The sequence below is a fragment of the Schistocerca piceifrons genome, chromosome 2, assembly GCF_021461385.2.
Source record: "Schistocerca piceifrons isolate TAMUIC-IGC-003096 chromosome 2, iqSchPice1.1, whole genome shotgun sequence".
Classification (NCBI taxonomy): Eukaryota; Metazoa; Arthropoda; class Insecta; order Orthoptera; family Acrididae; genus Schistocerca; species Schistocerca piceifrons.
In genome coordinates, this window is record NC_060139.1 from 687339994 (window position 1) to 687362834 (window position 22841).

The window sequence follows — 22841 nt, forward strand, 5'->3', positions numbered from 1 at the left end:
AATTGGACAGAAGAATTCGAGGTGAATAAAATCTGTGGCAGGGATGCGGGCTGTTACCGACCCTCACAGTCTAGGAGTAATCCGCAGACTTGGCATAGACAATGCCAGGTTATAGGGTGACAGTAAAGCGTGCTCACAAAACAGCAGCAGCAGTCGCCGGCTCACCTCAGAAGATGTTGCCCGCAGCCGGCAACGAAACGTCAGGAAATAGGAGAAGTTTTATATATGGACCACGGCAATTCAGCCCGGAAGTTTTAATTAATGAAGACGCCGGCCGTGAAAGCTTAAATGGTTCAAATGGCTCTGAGCACTATGGGACTTAACATCGATGGTCATCACTCCCCTAGAACTTAGAACTACTTAAACCTAACTAACCTAAGGACATCACACACATCCATGCCCGAGACAGGATTCGAACCTGCGACCGTAGCAGTCGCGCGTGAAAGCTTACATGCTATGAACAGTAAAGGACAGCAAGATATTTAGCCTGTATTTTCAGATTATTAGATTGTACTGGCAGAAGGTGAAGATGATCTGACTGTAATACGCGAAACCGTCTTCAGCCCGAAAGGTCATTTCTTGTTTGTATCGCCTAAAATTTTTACCGACTATAATGTTTTGAGTGAGTTCGTTAAGAGGTTTGTAAATTTTTCTTATATTTTTTGTGTTAAAATGTTGTAGATATGTGACACATACTGTTCGAGAAAAGCTGTGGTCTGTCAAGTCAGCGTGCGGCTGGTCCCGGTGGAGGTTCGAGTCCTCCCTCGGGGGTGGGTGGGTGTGTTTGTCCTTAGGATAGTTAAGGTTAACTAGTGTGTAAGCTTAGGCACTGATGACCTTAGCAGTTAAGTCCCATAAGATTTCACGCACTTTTTTTTGTCAAGTTAGCGGGTTTGCAACGCCCACCTGACTGCTGAATGGCGGCGAAGATGACAACTACGGAGCAGCTGGCCACTAGAAACCTTTGACGGCGACTGCTAACAAGAAACACTTATTGTTAAACAGAGAATTAGCTTCATATGTTTGTTTGCAGAGAATGATTCTTGGCTTGTCCTTTTAGATTTTCAGTTGAGAGTCCGAATATTCTTCGCGTAGTAAGCGTCGCGAGAGATTATCTCAAAAGTGCGATGAGATCGGCTCAAGCGTACGATACGCGAATTAATCTGCAATGTGGATAGAACTCAAGTGTGTTTAAAGCAGTTCTAAGTCGTTTGTGTAGAAACTGATTATTTCGGCGATTTTGTTATTGTAGACTCACCAGGTATAGGAAAACCTCATGTTTATTGAAGTGTGAGATTATTTTCTTCTGTATCTGATTAATGGTGCGTTGTGCTGCTTAACAGCTACGCATCTGTATTCGAACCGAGTTTCAATATTTTTGGGAGATTTGCCATTGGATGGTGTATGTAAAGAGACATGTTCACGCGAAGGTGTTTAGTTATTTTGTGATTGAGGATTAAAGCAGTTGGATGCACTGAATGTGTAATCTTTATTAAAGACGACGATCATCCTACGTAATAGCTATTTAGTAAAAAATAATCGGAAGTTACTGAGAATTTGATAGTTTTTCCCCTTATCCTTAAACGACAAATCAAGAGCCATTTATTAGAGAATACGCTAATTCTCTCTAAAACAGATCATCGAGTGCCATGTTTTGAGTTTTAAACATTAGTGGGTCACGGAAGTCAACAACTGAAGTTGTTGAGGTTTTTTTTTATTATTATTTAAAGTTAATACAGTTAATACAGTGGAGATGACGCTCAAGTTTTTTGTGTTATATTTTTATCACATCTCCGCTTAGTGGGATTTGAGCAGAGAACCAGCATTCAAAATGTAAAACACTGATTTGTACCCGTAAACGAATTAATTGCAGGAAATAAAGAATTAGCTGTTTTTCAACTGAAAAAGTCAGTACCCGACTTGTCCTTCACCCCTAAACTATTACAAGAAAAATATTGAAAAGTTTATTTCAAAGCAGACTAATATCTCGAATATATCTTTTTGTATCAAAGTAACAGCAAAGTTCAAAGAAATTAAAACCCTAAAGTGAAGGAATAATATTTTTCACTGAATTCCTTGCAACAAAAAGAAAGATAATTGTTTTTTATTTAAACAGGGAAAGCAAGTCAGATCCAAAAGTGAGTAATTATGAATGAAAAGTTGTCCCATTTAATTCTGAAAGACTGAATTGACGCAATAATTTATTACGATAAAATTTCAATAGAGTCAAGGATATTGGTGCAGTAAGGCGCGACTTCTAGAGGTTAGCGTCGACTGACAAAGGAAGATAAACAACGTTGAATTATATCTTTGCCTTGTGAACGTATTCTCCAATTTGCGTAAAAATTTATAATGTTCACACTGATTGCTTGAATATCAGATTATTCGTTGAAGCTTTAACAGAGGAGCAATTACAGGAGGTAACAGATCTATATGGCGTATTCACTATAGGTTGTCGTTATTGGTAAAGTAAATATATCATTCCTACTCCCCGAAGACTCTCACATTTAGTATTTTTCTGATGATTGATGCTAACTTTGACGTTAGTTTATCTTTCGAACATAGTGAACCCTAATAGTCAGATGGGTTGTTATCATTACTATCCATTTAGCTATCACTGACCTCATTATACCAGGACAAGTGTTATTGTGCCCATTCTTTTGTGCATAGTGAGCTGTGGTGTGATTTATAGCGTGAAAAATCTGAATATCAAATCTTACGTGAAGGTTGTTGTGTCAGTACGAACTACTATTTCAAGTCACACAGATTACATCGTTGAGTGAAGGTAAGGTCTTGTCAGTACACCTTCTTGTATTATTACGAGAGTGAGCTACATTGCCAGACCTTCCTATATCAGTGCTGCTACAGCCTGTTCGTACAGTGTATCTCCTAGGAGTTAGTGGTATTTAAAGGGTGGCGCATTACATGAGTTATATGATAAGAAAGCTTAAAGAAGAAAACGATAAGGCTGACCTGAAGATGAACGTGAAGAAGTATGAGTACTTGGCTGCTGGAATGGAAAAAGTACGTAATTTGGAGGTAGATGGAAAAGTAATTGTAGGGCTCGGAAAAGCAAAATATCGTGGTGTATTATGTAATAAACAGAGCACAAACAGTGAGGAAATGAGTAGTGGGATTAATAAAGGACGAGATATAACATGGACAACGAACTGTGTTCTTTGGAACAAGAAGATAACAGCAATGTACCTACCTACACTACTGGCCATTAAAATTGCTACACCAAGAAGAAATGCAGATGATAAACGGGTATTCATTGGACAAATATATTATACTAGAACTGACATGTGATAACATTTTCACGCAATTTGGGTGCATAGATCCTGAGAAATCAGTACCCAGAACAACCACCTCAGGCCGTAATAACGGCCTTGATACCCCTGGGCATTGAGTCAAACAGAGCTTGGATGGCGTGTACGCGTACAGCTGCCCATGCAGCTTCAACACGATACCACAGTTCATCAAGAGTAGTGACTGGCGTATTGTGACGAGCCAGTTGCTCGGCCACCGTTGACCAGACGTTTTTAACTGGTGAGAGATTTAGAGAATGTGCTGGCCAGGGCAGCAGTCCGAACATTTTCTGTATCCAGAAAGACCCGTACAGGACCTGCAACATGCGGAAGTGCATTATCCTACTGAAATGTTGGGTTTCCCAGGGATCGAATGAAGGGTAGAGCCACGGGTCTTAACACATCTAAAATGTAACGTCCACTGTTCAAAGTGCCGTAATGCGAACAAGAGGTGACCGAGACGTGTAACCAATGGCACCCCATACCATCACGCCGGGTGATACACCAGTATGGCGATGACGAATACACGTTTCCAATGTGCGTTCACCGCGATGACGCCAAACACGGATGCGACCATCATGATGCTGTAAACAGAACTTGGATTCATTCGCAAAAATGACGTTTTGCCATTCGTGCACCCAGGTTCGTCGTTGAGTACACCATAGCAGGCGTTCCTGTCTGTGATGCAGCGTCAAGGGTAACCGCAGCAATGGTCTCCGAGCTGATAGTCCATGCTGCTGGAAACGTCGTCGAACTGTTCGTGGAGATGGTTGTTGTCTTTCAAACGTCCCCATCTGTTCACTCAGGGATCGAGACGTGGCTTCACGACCGTTACAGCCATGCGGATAAGATGCCTGTCATCTCGACTACTAGTAATACGAGGCCGTTGGGATCCAGCACGGCGTTCCGTATTACCCTCATGAACCCACCGATTCCATATTCTGCTAACAGTCATTGCACCGACGAACGCGAGCAGCAATGTCGCTATACGATAAACCGCAATCGCGATTGGCTACAATCCGACCTTTATCGAAGTCGGAAACATGATGGTATGCACTTCTCCTCCTTACACGAGGCATCACACCAACGTTTCATCAGGCAACGCCGGTCAATTGCTGGTTGTGTATGAGAAATCGGTTGAAAACTTTCCACATGTCAGCACGTTGTAGGTGTCGCCACCGTCGCCAACCTTGTGTGAATGCTTATCATTTGCATATCACAGCATCTTTTTCCTGTCGGTTAAGTTTCGCGTCTGTAGTACGTCATCTTCGTGGTATAGCAATTTTAATGACCAGTAGTGTACAAAGTTTAACAAATTTGGCTCCCAACAGAAATTCAGTCGTCGGACTGTTGGTATTTGGCGCTTTTGACTAGCGAGTTCGCCGACTACCGGTGTACGCTAATGACCAAGATCCCTTGTGTAGCGAGTCAACGTGCAGGCCGCGGTCTCCAGATTGGGGAGCGGTTTCCGATGCGAGGTTGCCCACGATGACACGGGCAGCACGGCGCAAGTCGGAGCCGCTGTTCGCGCAGGAGAAGCAAATTAATTTCTTTTGTTAAGGGGAAGCGCGCACACAGATATCTGGACTCTTTACAAGCGGCGTAAAACTTTGGCAGGCGGGCCATTAGAGTGGTCGTCTGCTGCTCAGCGGAGGAGAAGCCCGCGATAAGGCAGCCGCGTCGCCATTGTGGCGCCGCCGGCCGCACTTTGTTTCCGATATCCGTCGCCGCAGACTTCATTCCGCCGTCGCCGCTGCGACCCCGGCCCACGATAAGGAAGCCTTTTACGTCAACGTCTTCCCTCCACTCTTCCTGGCAGCTCGGCCGAGGGGGGTGGGCCGGTCTGGGCGTGAGGGAGGGGGCCCCCCACTAAGTGCGGATATTAAGCCGCAGCGCAGAGCCGACGCCCCGACTCGGCGCTCTGCGTCATTGCGCCCATTCCCTGCCGGAGTTACCGCCTTCAAACAGATGCGACAAGTCTTTCCACAAGTAACCCTTTATTCCCATTACATAGTTCCCTCTTCACACACAATGCGCTGTCAAAAGTCATGGGATACCTCCTAATATCGTCTCGAATCTCCTTTTGCCGACGTAGGGCAGCAACTCGAAGTGGCATGGACTCAATAAGTCGTTGGAAGTTCCCAGCAGAAATACTGAGCAATGCGGCCGTCCATAATTGCGAAAGTGTTGCCGGTGCAGCATGTTGTGAAAGAAGTGTCCGCTCGTTTATGTCTTATAAATGTTCCGTAGGATTTATGACAGGCGATCCGGGTGACCAAACCAAGAGCTCGAATTGTTCAGACAGTACGTTCTTCAAACCAGTCGCTAACAGTTGTGGTCTCGTGTCATGACATCATTGTTTGGGAACATGAATGGCTGAAAATGGCCTCCAAGTAGCCGAAAATAGCCATTTCCAGTCAATGATAGATTGTGTTCGAGCAGACAGCTTAGTCCACTCCATCTAAATACAGATCATGCTCTAAAGGTGGTTGTCATTCAGAGTCCTCTGGGAAATGTCTTCCTCCTCAGGACGTATGTTTACTAACAGAAGTTAATTTTGCCAATTATGCTTTAGATTTTTTCTAACTTTTACAGCCGGCCCGACTGGCGGAGCGGTTTTAGGCGCTACAGTCTGGAGCCGCACGACCGCTACGGTCGCAGGTTCGAATCCTGCCTCGGCCATGGATGTGTGTGATGTCCTTAGGTTATTTATGTTTAAGTAGTTCCAAGTTCTAGGGGACTGATGATCTCAGCAGTTAAGTCTCATAGTGCTCAGAGCCATTTGAACCATTAATTTTAACAACACAGATGTTACGCCACTGATTAAATGGCTTCAAATGGCTCTGAGCACCATGGGACTTAACATCTGAGGTCATCAGTCCCCTAGAACTTAGAACTACTTAAACCTAACTAACATAAGGACATCACACACATCCATGCCCGAGGCAGGATTCGAACCTGCGACCGTAGCAGTCGCGCCGTTCCAGACTGAAGCGCCTAGAACCGCTCGGCCACTTCGGCCGGCTGCCGCTGATTAATTGGTATGAAAATTTAGCACCCATAATTCAAAATGGACATAGAAATTTATAGTGACATGTATGGTTGTGTTATGTGACATGACTGGTAAGGATAGCTTCACAAATTAAAGCGTGCGGTACTGTCTGTTGGGTGGCAACTGAAACGTTTTCACATTACTCCAGTCACGTAACGTTTGTCAGAGGTATTTGGTGTGGTGTCACCGCCAGACACCACACTTGCTAGGTGGTAGATTAAATCGGCCGCGGTCCATTTAGTACATGTCGGACCCGCGTGTCGCCACTGTGTGATCGCAGACCTAGCGCCACCACAAGGCAGGTCTCGTGATACGAACAAGCACTCGCACCAGTTGTACGGACGACCTAGCTAGCGACTAGATGTACGAAGCCTTTCTCTCTCATTAGCAGAGAGACAGAATAGCCTTCAGCTAAGTTAATGGCTACGAACTAGCAAGGTGCCATTAGCCTTACAGTGATTGTAATTAAAGTCTCCTGTGTATCGTCAAGAGCGATGTACCACAATGATTGATTAAAGATAAGTATTAATCCAGCTACGTACTTTTCTTCATAGCATTAATTACGTAGCCTGTTCCAGTTCTTCACGCCCGTCTGCGTTAGTCTAGCGTGCATTTTCAGCCATCTCTAACTACAAGGTGTTGGCCCAGCTGCCGACACATCATTTGGTTTGCGATTTCCTTAGTTTCAGAGCTATGTCTAGGGCCGCAATTTTAGCACTATCCATTTAACTTCGTGCACCAACATTCAGAGGTCGCCTCACCACAAATAATTTTGGAGGGTTAAGGGAAATTCTACACCTCGGGATTTTGCAGTCGTCGCTAGAATGATTCGTCACTGTGCCGCTGACTTCATACAGAAACACAAGCTTCTCAGTAGGATACACTCTACGGTCAATCTAGAAAATAAAAATGGATTTGTTAAAAGATTATAACGTGCCCGTTTAACTGTTTTTTTTTTCACAATGAGCTTTTGCATTAAATTATGGATTGTCTGTCAGACGATGACGTTACGTCTAGAAATGGTTTAATATTTGTTTGTGAAAGCAATCGTATGACCGTAAATTTCAGTAGCAGCTTCATTTCAAAACAAAATATTGTATTATACCCTACTTTAAACGTATTATATTTGTTATTTATCATGCTGTGCTAGTATAATCCGTTACTAAGAGTTGTATTTTATGTATCACTTCAAAAAATCTGTAATCATAAAATTAAAAGGTGTTGGCTATATGATATGCACACCTAACGCCAATAAATTAAAAAATAAATTTAAGAAGTTGTGTGTCACAACTGCACTGATAGCCCCGAAACTGGATTTTTCTCTCAGAGTAAAACTGTATACTCTGTATTAAGTTTTGTGTTTATGTTTATTAACGTAATGATGTCGATGTTTGTTGTTTAAGATCTATTGTGGTTGCGTTTATGGCGTTTTTGGTGTTGTATGAACTGTGGCGGTGACACACAGTGCTGAACTTGATATACGAATTAGGAGGGTGGAGCAAGTGAAGTCTGCGCGACCGCTACGGGTCGCAGGTTCGAATCCTTCCTCGGGCGTGGATGTGTGTGATGTCCTTAGGTTAGTTAGGCTTAAGTAGTTCTAAGTTCTAGGAGACTGATGAGCTCAGATGTTAAGTCCCATAGTGCTCAGAGCCATTTGAACCATTTAGGAAGTAAAGTAGCGGTCTGGAACTGGCTACAGTTATGTATACAATGGTAGAAATTCCTTAAACAAAAGGAGATGTGAAACATTGTATACTTTTCGATACAAGCCAATTTTACTTGGTGCAGAATCATCTGTAAGAGAAACTCCATATCTGTTCATTCATGTGATTTTAAATAATTTTTCCACACAAATAGTCACGCTGAACTGATTTTCAGGGTATTCTTGGTAGCAGTGTAAGTCTGCAGCGTGTAATTCACTTGTACACGCCGAGTTTTTCAGACTATCCAGACACATCACTGAATTTCCTACGTTAAAGAGCTGGATATTGCGACAAATTGCAACAGTATGTGAATATCGCGCTACACAGAAGCAGTTGTTTATACGATTGCTGTGTTTAATGGGAATGAGTACATTCAGTAGCACTGTAAAAGCGAGATGCATATCAACAGCAGTTTCAAAAATGAAACCTATATTTCCCCGGGAAAGAGATAACGTCATATATACTGGTTGTTAGGGGTATAAGCGCAAATATTTCTAGTAATGATTCAGGACACTGTATTGAACAACATTGCATCAGTATTTACTAAATTTGTAGATTATTAATTAAAGCTATTACGAGTAGTATGTTTTCACGCTGATTAGTACGCGAGGCAGAAACAAACCATTAAAGTTTATTTTCCCCTGGGGAGCAGGTCGGGTATTGAAGTGAGGATGCGTAGAGGAAAAAGACTAGTCTATACGGAGAGGCATGGTGCAGTTACTACTGCGCAGAAAACGTCAGGGAGTACATTAATTGATGTGTTTAGGAGAAGACTTATAGACGCAGAGAAAGAACAACTTACACATTGAAGCTGACACATATTAAGGCACCAATGATCGCAATATCATCGCCTGCATGCCCAACATACTGAACGTGCAATGCTTGTTAAAAGTATTGATGAGAATTTCCTGATGCCTAGTGGCGCGTGCTCTGTGAATTCACACACAAACAGTCTGGACCAATCCTCATCTGAAGAATGGAAAACTATGGGACCACATGTCCCAAACTGTTTCTTTTAGTAGCCACTGAAAAACCGAAGAAGAGTAATTGGTTCTGGAAGCTTTACGTCAACCACAACATAAAGTTGTAAGAGCAAAAATGTAGACCATTTTGGTAATTTTCTCACACAGTATTATTTAAATCCCCACGTGAACAGCTGACGAACCTAACGATTTGTTTGAACTCTTTTGTGCAATGTTTTATGGTGTTCGGTCTTGTCGTGATACTTTTCTAAGGACCTCTTGGCTGCGCTGTAATTTTGGGTACCCTTTGGTACTTTTAACTTTATATGTTTAATGATTTCTATGGCTGAAGAAAGGAGAACAGAAGTAGATTATTGTAGCTGTACCTTTACTGCAATAAAATACTTACAGACAATTCACAGCAGCTGTAATTAGATGGTGGTGAATGGTTCCATTTTATCTTTCTTAACAAAGATCTGTGACAATGAATGTAGCGGGACACGCTGAGTTATGTTTCAGAGCTGGTCGAGAATAGTGAGAATAAGGACTTGTGCAACCTAGTAATGTGTAATCATCAAGTTCTCTTACGAATTGCGAAAATTGGCGGTGGAGGTCTGTTCGATGTTAGTGAAGGTATGGATGGGATTGGATTGGATTGTTTGGGGGGAAGAGACCAAACATCGTGGTCGGTGTCATCGGATTAGGGAAGGAAGTCGGCCGTGCCCTTTCAAGAACCATCCCAGCATTTGCCTGGAGCGTTTTAGGGAAATCACGGAAAACCTAAATCAGAATGGCCGGACGCGGAATTAAACCGTCGTCCTCCCGAATGCGAGTCCAGTGTGCTACCACTGCGCCACCTCGCTCGGTAGTGAAGGTATGCAGAAAAGAATTTGTTGAAGGGTCTCTGTTTCATTCTTTTCATCATCTGCTTCCTTCAGCTCAGATAGTATACGGTCCAGTCATATTAATGTGACCACCACTTATGCTCGACGTCAACTTCAGACGGCAGGCTGTAAAGCGTGTCGGCAGTACGCGGAGAACAGTGTAGTCATTGTGGTACGGAGCGCTCATCAGCTTCTGGGCCAAGCATTTCCGATGTCTGTAAACACTTCGCGTGCCGGGTATGCCAAAATGGCACTATCCAAAACAGGCGTCGAGGCATCTGGGGTCACCACGGGTCATAGATGACAGAGGTGGACGGCTGCGGAGCTGTTTACGGTCGAATAGACGCGCACCACTCGACAACTGACCCCCCGGGTGAACCACAGGGCTACCAACAGTGTCTCCTCACGACCGTTCAGCAAACGTTGGTGCGTATGCGCCTCCGCACCAGGCGCCTGATTCATGCACCCACGCTGATTGCTGTTCATCAGTGACGAAGACTGCAATTTGTATATCAGTACCACAACTGGAAGACCACTTTACAGATGAACTGTGTTATACTGGGCAGAAAGCAAACACCCTGTAACATTTTGGGAATGTTTTTGTAGCATTCTCTAGATGATCTCGTCATTGCGGAAGGCACACTGTATCGACACAAGTATGCATCTATCCTTGGGGACCACATCCACCCCCATATGAAGTCTGTTTCTCCTTGGTAGTATGGCATCTACCAGCAGGACAATGCAACGTGTCACGCAGCTCGCTGTGTTCGTGATTGGTTCGAAGAGCACAACGATGAGTTTACCGTACGCCCCTGGCCACTAAACTCCTCGAATCTAAAAATAATGGAGCATGTGTGTGACCACCTCGATCGGGCGGTTCGCGCCGTGGATCCTCAGCCGAGAAGCTTAGCGCAGCTGGCCACGGCGAGGTTCCTCTCGGTACCTTCCAGAACCTGACTCTCTCCCTGCACGTCTCTCGGCAGTCCGCGCTGGGAAAGGTAGTTATCCAAGCTGGTTGTTCAGGCTTTTGACGGATAATCACGTTAATGTGACTGGACAGTATATTTATCGCTGCGTGACATTTCAACGAAACGAGGCATCTATCACATAACTTCGCTAACAAGGGAAATCCGTAAGTTCCAGCTGTTTGAAATTCTGAAGAGTCACGCTTACTAATTGTAGTGTCACTTAGTGTGTTTTCTCGCCATTATGTACTCAATTTGTCTGATTTATCGATTCTTACATATGTGAGTCGGGTAAATATATTAGTACCGTAAAATATGCAGCTGAGTCGTACACTGAATGCAGTGAGGACGACTATAATATCGTCAACTGCTATAAAAGCAGTCACATCGTAAAATTCTTAGAACCATGGTGATCATTCTTAAAAAGCTGCTACATGAGAGGTTCTTCAAACCGTATAACGATACATTACTGGAACCAGCGGTAACAAGATGACACCCACGATTCTGGAAAACTCTGCAAGATCCGCTGGAAGAAGCTACTAGACAACACAAATCTCGTAGTTTGTCAAAACCGACACTGCATGTCCTTTAGAGAAGAGTTGTACCATTGGTGAAATATTTTGTGTCACGACGGAAAGCAGCGCAGTATTGATTTGACTTAGTCAGTGGACAGTCTCCACAGGCGACTATGGTAACCAAGATAGAAGCACCAACGAGATTGCTGCCGATATTTTGATGAGATGCTTCCTGAAGAAGACACGTAAGACAAATAATGTCCTGAATTTGATGAACTCAGCATCCAAATATAGAAACGTCCACAAGCTGTAAATGTAAATTTAAAAAAAAGAACACCTTGAGAATTCTGCAGCTGTTTAGGACTATGTGTATAAAAAAAATGCGATCAGACACAGTTGCATTCAGTGAGCCATTTAATACCTGGTCCCAAATATTCTCAATAGCCATCGATTATTACTGGTTTTTCCGCCCTAAGACTACTGTAATTAAACAATTTTTTTCACCAGACGTCTTTCACTATTATTTATAAACCATCTTCCGTGATCACTGTTGTTTTTGCGCTTATTTTGATAATCTTAAGTACACTGTTATTTTCCTTGAGGTCGAAAAAACTTAGTTACATAGTCACTTACCGTAATGTTTCGCTTTTTTGAAACAGTCTTTGTTATGCTGCCTTTGCGTGTTTTTGTGCTTCACCTCAGTACTTGTTCTCTAAACACAAATGAGCACAGAATATGCTTTATTAATAAACGCGAAACGCATCTGGTCTGAAATACTCTTTAATTGTGGAAAGCGTAAGACGGAGAAACCTATAATAACTAATATCTAACAGCTGCTACGACAGATGGCAATGCAAACAAGTGCATCTCGCAATAGCGTTTTGTGAAATGAACGTCTTGATCCCAAACGGATTCCCATTTGAATTTACGTAACACTTTCGTAATAGTCACTTGTTCATCGAGCACTTTAAGAACTTTTTTGATGTCTTAGCCACACTTTTTAATATTTCAAAAATTACCTTACGCGTTTCGTCATTCCGTCATTTTCAAAGACAGTGTTATGCCAATCATATATAATTGTTCATTAGCTATATTGTATTTCGTCAACGTTCTCAATCACAAGTGCAATATTGAGTGACTGAGAATATTGACGACATACAATGTATCTAATGAACAGTTTTGTATGATTGGCATAGCGCCTTTGAAAATGGCGGAAAATCGAAACACTTAAAGTGATTTTGGAAATAACAAAAAGTGTGTTCAAGATACGAGAAAAGCTATTAAAGTGCACCCAAATGGCCGCTTCGTCTCAAAGCATTTTCATGCAAACTGCGCTTTTCACCGAGCCTACCGGTACATGTCTTGGCACACAGCTCTGAATTCCTTCCACGTCTCCCTTTAATTCGACTCGAGCAATATTCAATAATGGGTCGCACAAGTGTTACGCACGTTGTCTCTGTTATAGATGTTATAGACAATTTCCACTTCCCTAGAATTCTCCCAGTAAACTGAAGTCGACGATTCGCCTTCCCTGCTAGCGACTTTACGTGCTCCTTCCACTTCATGTCGCTTTGCAACGTTACACCTAGATGTTTAATCGACGTTACAGTATCAAGCAGCATTCGAACACTAAACGATTGTATTTCCTACTCATCTGCATTAATTTTCATTTTTCCACGTTTAGAGCAAGCTGCCATTTGTCACACCAAATACAAATCAGAAATTCTGTGCAAGTCATCCTGCGATCTCGTACGCTCACCTGAAAACTACCCCGTGCAATACAACCTCTTCACCAAACAGTAGGAGATTGCTGCTCGTGGTATCACTCATATCGTTTGTTCATATAGAGTAGTCAGAAACGGTCTGAAAAGCTTGTAAGAGTGCGCAGAGTACTAATTAAATCGTAAACGGTGCAACGTATCGAATTTTTCTTCTTAACGATTGTTTCTCAACAGAACCTATCCTGCAACGCTCTTACAAGCTTTTCAGAGTGTTTCTGACCATCCTGTATAATTAGGTGTGGTTGAGTAGAATTATTCTACGTGAAACATCCCCTTAGAAAATTTTTATAAATTACTGTGCTGGTAAACCTCGACGTTATTTGATTTTCAAACAGCTGAGCAAAACTGAACGTACTCAGACATTCACTAAACTGACACACAAAATTTTTTTTAGCGCAACGCAATCTGACTTTCGATAATCCCTACAAAAGAATGGCCCTGACTAACAATAACCTATACCTTTCATGAATCACTTACCTCACAAAAATCTTCGTTACTCAAACTACAGCAATACAGCGTGCGCCAATACTGCCAGCTGAATAAACGATTCTAACTACTGAAGGCAGTAACTACCGATAGGCATAGTTAGCAAATGAAAGATTTTGATAGAGAACAGCCGGCCGGTGTCGCCGAGCGGTCCTAGGGGCTACAGACTGGAACCGCGTGACCGCTACGGTCGCAGGTTCGAATCCTGCTTCGGGCATGGATGTGTGTGATGTCCTTAGGTTAATTAGCTTTAAGTAGTTCTAAGTTCTAGGGGACTGATGACCTCAGCAGTTAAGTCCCATAGTGCTCAGAGCCATTTGAACCATTTGATAGAGAACAAACAATGTATTTACCTTAATAATGTTCAAAAGTCTTCATATATATATCAGTTCACGATATCCAATATTACAAATTTACTCTTTCTGATGGACACACGTCCATATCGTCCGCTCTCAAAATTCTGCCATCTCTCTCCCCACATCCACCACTGTTGGCGGCTCACCAACTGCGCAACGCTACGCGCTGTTCACATCCAACTGCCCAACACTATAATAGCGAATATTCCAACAATGCCAACCAGCCACAGATTGCACACAGCACAGCCAGTGATTTTTATACAGAGCGCTACGTGACGTTGTTGTTGCTGTGGTCTTCAGTCCTGAGACTGGTTTGATGCAGCTCTCCATGCTACTCTATCCTGTGCAAGCTTCTTCATCTCCCAGTACCTACTGCAACCTACATCCTTCTGAATCTGCTTAGTGTATTCATCTCTTGGTCTCCCTCTCTGATTTTTACCTTCCACGCTGCCCTCCAATACTAAATTGGTGATGCCTTGATGCCTCAGAACATGTCCTACCAACCGATCCCTTCTTCTGGTCAAGTTGTGCCACAAACTTCTCTTCTCCCCAATCCTATTCAATACTTCCTCATTAGTTATGTGATCTACCCATCTAATCTTCAGCATTCTTCTGTAGCACCACATTTCGAAAGCTTCTATTCTCTTCTTGTCCAAACTATTTATAGTCCATGTTCCACTTCCATACATGGCTACACTCAATACAAATACTTTCAGAAATGACTTCCTGACACTTAAATCTATACGTGACGTTACCAACATAAAAACCTAAACAGCCTACTTACATTCGTTTCATTCCCGCTGGGTACCACAGCAGTAATTCTATTATAAGAAGCTTGCCTTTTTCCAATTCTGCTCTTTTTATTTTACTGGTACAGACCTCCTTTCTGCCTTTTAGGCAATTTTCAAGTGGTCTTCTTTATAAACGAGAGGACACTACATTACCTCCAAGAAAGGAAATGCTATGATATGAATGTGAGTTATTAGAAATAGCGATCCTAGAAAATGTGGCCAAAGCAAATAATTTGAAACGACAGGATGTGGAGGAAATACTGACTATTTTAATTAGACTCTGGAAGTCTAATGGTATTACTGTAAACATTGAATATTTGTATGATGTTTCACGTAGGTTCGCCATTTGTTGGAGCGCTGAACCGGGCCTGAACGTACTGTGGCTGTGAAGGCCTGCTACAAGAACGGTGACTGTATTGCTGCTGCTAGACAGGAGTACCACCGTCATTTCAGCCTCAGGCAGAATGATACTGTACCATCAGGTCATGAGTAAAATCTTTGAAGGAAGAAAAAGTGCACTGAAGCTGAGATCGCCAGGGAGACCCAGAATTTGTCGCTCACAGGAATGAGTAGAAGAGGTGCAACAAGCTGTAACCAAAGTCCGAAGCGTTCTGATAGACAAATTGCAGCAGTTGTGGGAAATTCCAGTAGTAATACGCACAGAATTTTAGGAATTATTTAAAACTGCAACCGAGGAAGACATAGGCTGTACAACAGTTAGCCGGCCGCTGTGGCCGAGCGGTTCTACGATTTTCAGTCCGTAACCACGCGGCTGCTACGGTCGCAGGTTCGAATCCTACCTCCGGCATGGATGTGTGTGATGTCTTTAGGTTAGTTAGGTTTACGTATTTCTAAGTCTAGGGGACTGATGACCTCAGATGTTAAGTCCCATGGTGCTTAGAGCCATTTGCACCACTTTTTGCAACAGTTAAATGAAAGTGATTATGAAAACTGGATGACTCTGTCTGCTAAGCTGTTGACTAAAATTAGAGACAATGAAAACTTCCCAAAGTTGCTGTAGATGCGCGACGAGGCACATTTTCATCTCGGTGGTTATGTCAACAAACAAAATTGGCGTTACTGGTGCGAGGACAGTATTCATAAATTCCTGTGTGGTATTCTGAAATTGTTGACACATTCCTTGCACCTAATCTTAAAGACTTTCCTGCAGATGAGTACCAGTTTCAGCAAGACGGTTACTACGTCTCATTGTGCTCAAATTTTAATGGCAGCAGTGCGCATTGTGTTTGGTAGCCACATCACCTCAAACAATACTGATAGTTTAAGGCCTTCCAGATTCCCGACTTATCGGGCTGTCATTACTTCGTTTAGGGTTCCCGAAACACAGGCTATCTGCTAAACTGCTACATACGATTGCGGAAATGAAAGACACGATTCTCGTAGAAATCATAAATATTCCTGTACACATGCTTGAACGTACCGTGAATGTCAACATAATAATGGCCATCTAAACACATCATTTTCAAACCTTGAACATTGCATGAAGCCGCAATACGCAATGGTTTCGCTGTTGCGACTGAAAATGTTTTACTATATAATCCTCGGGCCGTTTCATTACATCCAAATGACCAGTTTTTCTGTCACGGCCAGCACAAATAAAGAAACGTACAGACAAAAATTCAAAACAATAATCGAAATTAGAAGGAGAGAAGGCGAAACAAAATTTGTAGCAGTGATCTATTATGCAAACGTTTTTAAACAAATAGCCAAAATTTTTGAAAATACGAATAAGAAAATTTGGTTCCATACTGGAAACAACGTTAGTAATATTATAAGACACACAAGCAATGCGACAGACCCATTTCATAAGTCAGATATATTGATAATTAAGTGTGAGGATTGTGAGTAGGTGTACATAGGAAAACCGGTAAAAATATTTAGATACGTTTTAAGAGCACATAAAATCCCTAAGGATAGTAATTGCACTACATCTCTTAAACAACAAATAACGTCGAAAAACAGTAAATCTCCAAATTCTGCAGCGTGCTAAGAAAGGGAATATAATAAATATCTTGAAAGACACTGAAGCTTACAGTCACGTGAGAAGTCACACAGATGCACTCCTTAATGAACAAACTACAGAACAGAAAATTGGTCGATAAATTCAGTCACATTCTGCTAATGACCAACCAAAGGTCATCTATGCAATAAATGAAATTCAATTTGTTGTGTTTTCTCCGGCTATATTTTTATATTTTTATTTACTTTCTATTTTCGGTACTCGTATTATTTTTTATTTCTTAGTATTTATTAATTTTCGTCAGAGACAGATATAAATCTATAGTCACAGTAACCTGAGATTAGTAGTCCATGGTTAGTTTTATTCTTTGGAAAAAGAATCTTTGTAAATTTCATGCCAAGCTACAGCAATAAGAGAGCACACATGTGAACTAAAACGAATTTAGTTAATAATTAGGCCCATCCTCAGGATATGAGCGCAAGGGAGCGGAAGCAGGAAACCTGCACCGCCGCTCGAGGCAAAGTCCTGCTGAAGAAGGTTTGCGTTGCCTTCCTCGAACCTCTTATAAAGTGTTAAGTGTGTATCCGTGTCGTGTGGATGACTGTGTACAGTGTGGTGTTGGATGTGTGCTGCTATGGATGAAGGGAGTGGCGAGGGTGAAACTCGGACGCGGCACGTAGCCTACTCCCCACGAAAAGCACCAAGGCGGCCGCCGTCTTAACGACGGACGGATCACCATCAACATCAAAACATGCCCTCATTTGTTGAGACACTACGGAGAGGTCTGGACGTGGGCGCAAAGCCTCGTGATCAGGAGCTTCAGCACCTCTCCTCCCCTTGCCAGCTAAATACCAGCAGTGGAAATTTCATCCACCGCCAAGATTCGAACCGGTTTATCTCCGAGTCGAACGGCACAGTACAAGCGTGCCCTAGCGAACTCTGCTAGAAGGCCAGTCTAAAACGAATAGAATGACTAAATTTAAAGACGCTGCCACTTTTATTCATTTGGCACGTTTTTCTACCGCAGGTAATTACGTTTCTAGTAAATATGAGAAAATTATCCAAAGGCAGCGGAAACAGAACACCGAGCATGGCGAAGGCGGAGTGCAGACTCAGGTCCACCACTCTCGAGCGCGATCTGCCTCCACCACTGTGGCCGGCACATGGCGCGGTCCGTACATAGGGTTGGGTGGGGGGGGGGGGGCGAGAGACGATCGATGTACATTGAAAAGCCAAACAAACTGGTACACCTGTCTAACATCGTGTTAGGCCCTCGCGAGCACGCAGAAGTGGCGCAACACGACGTGGCATGGACTCGACTAGTGTGTGAAGTAGTACTGTAGAGTAGCTGACACCATGAATCCTGCAGGGCCGTCCATAAATCCGTAAGAGTGCAGGGGGTGGAGTTCTCTTCTGAACAACAAGTTGGAAGGCATCCCAGATATGCTCAAGCGGAAGAGTGTTCCTGGAGGCACTCTGTAGCAGTTCTGGACGTGTGGGATGTCGCATTGTCCTGCTCGAATTGCCGAAGTCCGTCGGAATGCAAAATGGACATAAATGGATGCAGGTGGTCAGACGGTATGCTTACGAACGTGTCACCTGTCAGAGTTGTATCTAGACGTATCAGGAGTCCCATAGCACTCCAGTTGCACACGCCCCACACCATTACAGAGCCTGCACTAGCTTGAACAGTCCCCTGCTGACACGCAGGGTCTTTGGATTCATCAGGTTGTCTCCATACCCGTACACGTCCATCCGCTCGATACTATTCGAAACAAGACTAGTCTGACCAGGCAACATGTTTCCAGTCATCAACTGTCGAATGTCGGTGTTGACGGGCCCAGGAGAGGCGTAAAGCTTTGTGTCGTGCAGTCACCAAGGGTGCGTTAGTGGGCCTTCGGCTCCGAAAGCCCACATCGATGATGTTTCGTTGAATGCTTCTCACGATGACACTTGTTGATGGTCCAGCATTGAAGTCTGCAGCAATTTGCGGAAGGGTTGTACTTCTGTCACGTTGAATGATTCTCTTCAATCGTCGTTGGTCCCGCTCTTGCAGAATATTTTTTCGGCCGCAGCGATATCGGAGATTTGATGTTGGTTTCCTGATTGCTCGGTACACTCGTGAAATGGTGGTACGGGAAAGTCCCCACTTCATCGCTGCCTCGGATATTGCTCGTGCGCGGACTATAAAACCACTGGAGGATGTCAGTCAGCGGGAGTAACCTTATGATAATGACATGCTACGCCGTCGAAAATTCGTTCTACAACGATCAGTCAGTCCGGCTGCACGCCCGAGAGACTTTCAAGTGGCATATTCGTCGGAAAAAGCTGCAAATAATCAATACATTTATGACATTACTTTTCTGTTTTTGGAGGTATTGGGGGGGGGGGGAGGGAGGGGGGTAGTGCAGTCCCTGTTGTACAGAAAACCACTTGAAAATGGCCCAAAGTGCAGAAACTAGTGGGGTACCAATAACATAAATACGGTGGAAGTGCAAAGATTGCGTATTTTTGTAACATACATTTTCTCTTGAACGGGTAGTCTATACTTTCGCTCCTCAGCCGATAAGTAGTGTCCAGTTCATAAGACAAAACGGGCTGACGAGCCCGGTGGGCGGCGTGGTATTTTTGTGCGCTGACTGGTAGCAGAGCCGCTCGCGGGCGCCGGCTCGGTGTGGCGCGACGCGGCTGGCGGGCAGCTGGCGCGTGTGCGGCGCCAGGCGGGCTGGCCAGAGCAGCGCGGCGCGGCTCACGCGGTGAGCGACTGGACGGGCGGGTCAAGGCCGCGGCCGCCGCTGCGTCTGCAGGCGGAGCACCACAAGGAGGTGGAGGCGGCGGCGGCGGCGGCGGCGGTGGCGGCCCGTTTGTTGTTGCTAGCCGCTGGCTGCTGGGTGCAAGCGACGGGCCGCAGACAGGCCGCCCCGCCACCAGCCAGGGGGCGCACGCTGGGGGGCCCGCGACAATAGGAGCGTGCGTTCGAGTGCCGCTGTTTATCACGCCACCAAATGGATTACGCTAGTCACAAAGTGCTTCCACAGCAGCTAACCTCTAGTCCCGCAAAGGAAAGGCGCATTACAGTTTATTTCTCTCGCATACTTCTACCTCTACATCTACATGGATACTCTGCAAATGACATTTAAGTATCTGGCAGAGGGTTCATCGAACCACCTTCACAATTCTGTATTATTGCAATCTCGTATAGCGCGCGGGAAGAATGATCACCTATATCTTTCCGTGCGAGCTCTGATTTCCCATATTTTATCTTTGTGATCGTTCCTCCCTATGTAAGTCGCTGTCAACAAAATATTTTCGCATTCGGAGGAGAAAGTTGGTGATTGGAATTTCGTGAGAAGATTCCGTCGCAACGAAAAACCCCTTTCTTTTAATCATGTCCATCCCAAATCCTGTATCATTTCTGTGACACTCTCTCCCATATTTCGCTATAATGCAAAACGTGCTGCCTTTCTTTGATGTACTCCGTCAGTACTATCTGGTAAGGATCCCACGCCGTGCAACAGTATTCTAAAAGAGGACGGACAAGCGTAGTGTAGGCAGTTTCCTTAGTAGGTCTGTTACATTTTCGAAGTGTCCTGCCAATAAAACGCAGTCTTTAGTTAGCCTTCTCCACAACATTTTCTGTGTGTTCCTTCCAATTTACGTTGTTCGTAATTGTAATAACTAGGTATTTAGTTCTATTTATGGCTTTTAGATTAGACTGATTTATCGTGTAACCGAAGTTTAACGCGTTCTTTTTAGCACTCATGTGGATGACCTCACACTTTTCGTTATTTAGGGCCAACTGCCACTTTTCACACCATTCAGATATCTTTTCTAAATCGTTTTGCAGTTTGTTTTGATCTTCTGATGACTTTATTAGTCGATAAACGACAACGTCATCTGCAAACAACCGAAGACGGTTGCTCAGATTGTCTCCCAAATCGTTCATATAGATAAGGAACAGCAAAGGGCCTATAACACTACCTTGGGGAACGCCAGAAATCACTTCTGTTTAACTCGATGATTTTCTTCAATTACAACGTACTGTGGCCTCTCTGACAGGAAATCACAGACCCAGTCACATAACTGAGACGATATTTCATAAGCACGCAATTTCGCTACGACCCGCATGTCTGGTACAGTGTCAAAAGGCTTCCGGAAATCCAGAAATACGGAATCGATCTGAAATGTCTTGTCAACAGCACTCACCACTTCATGTGAATAAAGAGCTAGTTCTTGCAACTTCTTCAAAACACGACTGAAAATGAAACTTCCCTGGCAGATTAAAACCGTGTGCCGGACCGAGACTCGATCTCGGGATCATTGCCTTTCGCTGACAGTTGCTCTAAGAAACTGAGCTACCCAAAACCTGCTTGAGTAGCTCTGTTGGTACAGCAGTTACCCGCGAAAGGCAAAGGTCCCGAGTTCGAGTCTCGCTCCGGCACACATTTTAATCTGACAGGAAATTTCATATCAGCGCACACTCCGCTGCAGAGTGAAAATCTCATTCTGGACGACTGAAGATGTCCGTATTATCCTAGTTCCTCTTCCGGTTCTCCGGTAATTTGATATTAGTGATTTGATCCTCACTGACCTGCCTAGCCCTTTCAGGGTCTCCTCCAGCAACACGCGGTTGGACAAGAATTTGAAAAGACACGAGAAATGGGAGGTTGAACATGAAAGTAGATGCTGGCCAAGTCTGCAGGTCACTTTGTCGTATTTTATCACAAACGGCACCTGACAATATCCTCAATACGTTCCAAGTGTCAGTCGTGGTGAGAATAGTGTTCTGTGTACTCGTGAGTGCGTTACATCGAAGCTATGTGACTTCGAACGAGAGCTCGTATGGTAGATGATTCCGTAATCAAGTTAGTTGAACAGTTCGATGTTTCAGTGGAACCATATCGAAGACTTACACTGAGTTGACCAAAGAAATCGGATACCACCTAACATCCTGTCGGACTTCCTTTTGTCCGGCTAGTGCAACAGCTCGACGTAGTATGGACTTAACAAGTCGTTGGGAGTCCTTTCCAGAAATACTGAGCTATCTTGCCTTTTTACCCGCCTATAATTGCGAAAGTGATGGCGGTGCAGGATCTTGTGCACGAACTGACTTGCCCCCCTTCTTGCAGCGGTGTACCGTAGGTCTCTAGAAGAGCGTAGCGTTCCAAAGGATTGGAAAAGGGCACAGGTCATCCCCGTTTACAAGAAGGGACGTCGAACAGATGTGCAGAGCTATAGACCTATATCTCTAACGTCGATCAGTTGTAGAATTTTGGAACACGTATTATGTTCGAGTATAATGACTTTTCTGGAGACTAGAAATCTACTCTGTAGGAATCAGCGTGGGTTTCGAAAAAGATGGTCGTGTGAAACCCAGCTCGCGCTATTCGTCCACGAGACTCTGAGGGCCATAGACACGGGTTCACAGGTAGACGCCGTGTTTCTTGACTTCCGCAAGGCGTTCGATACAGTTCCCCACAGTCGTTTAAAAAACATAGTAAGAGCATATGGACTATCAGACCAATTGTGTGATTGGATTGAAGAGTTCCTAGATAACAGAACGCAGCATGTCATTCTCAATGGAGAGAAGTCTTCCGAAGTGAGAGTGATATCAGGTGTGCCTCAGAGGAGTGTCATAGGACCGTTTCTATTCACAATATACATAAATGACCTTGTGGATGACATCGGACGTTCACTGAGGCTTTTTGCAGATGATGCTGTGGTGTTACGGGAGGTTGTAACAATGGAAAATTGTACTGAAATACAGGAGGATCTGCAGCGAATTGACGCATGGTGCAGGGAATGGCAATTGAATCTCAATGTAGACAAGTGTAATGTGCTGCGAATACATAGAAAGATAGATCCCTTATCATTTAGCTACAAAATAGCAGGTCAGCAACTGGAGGCAGTTAATTCCATAAATTATCTAGGAGTGCGCATTAGGAGTGATTTAAAATGAAATGATCATATAAAGTTGATCGTCGGTAAAGCAGATGCCAGACTGAGATTCATTGGAAGAATTCTAAGGAAATGCAATCCGAAAACAAAGGAAGTAGG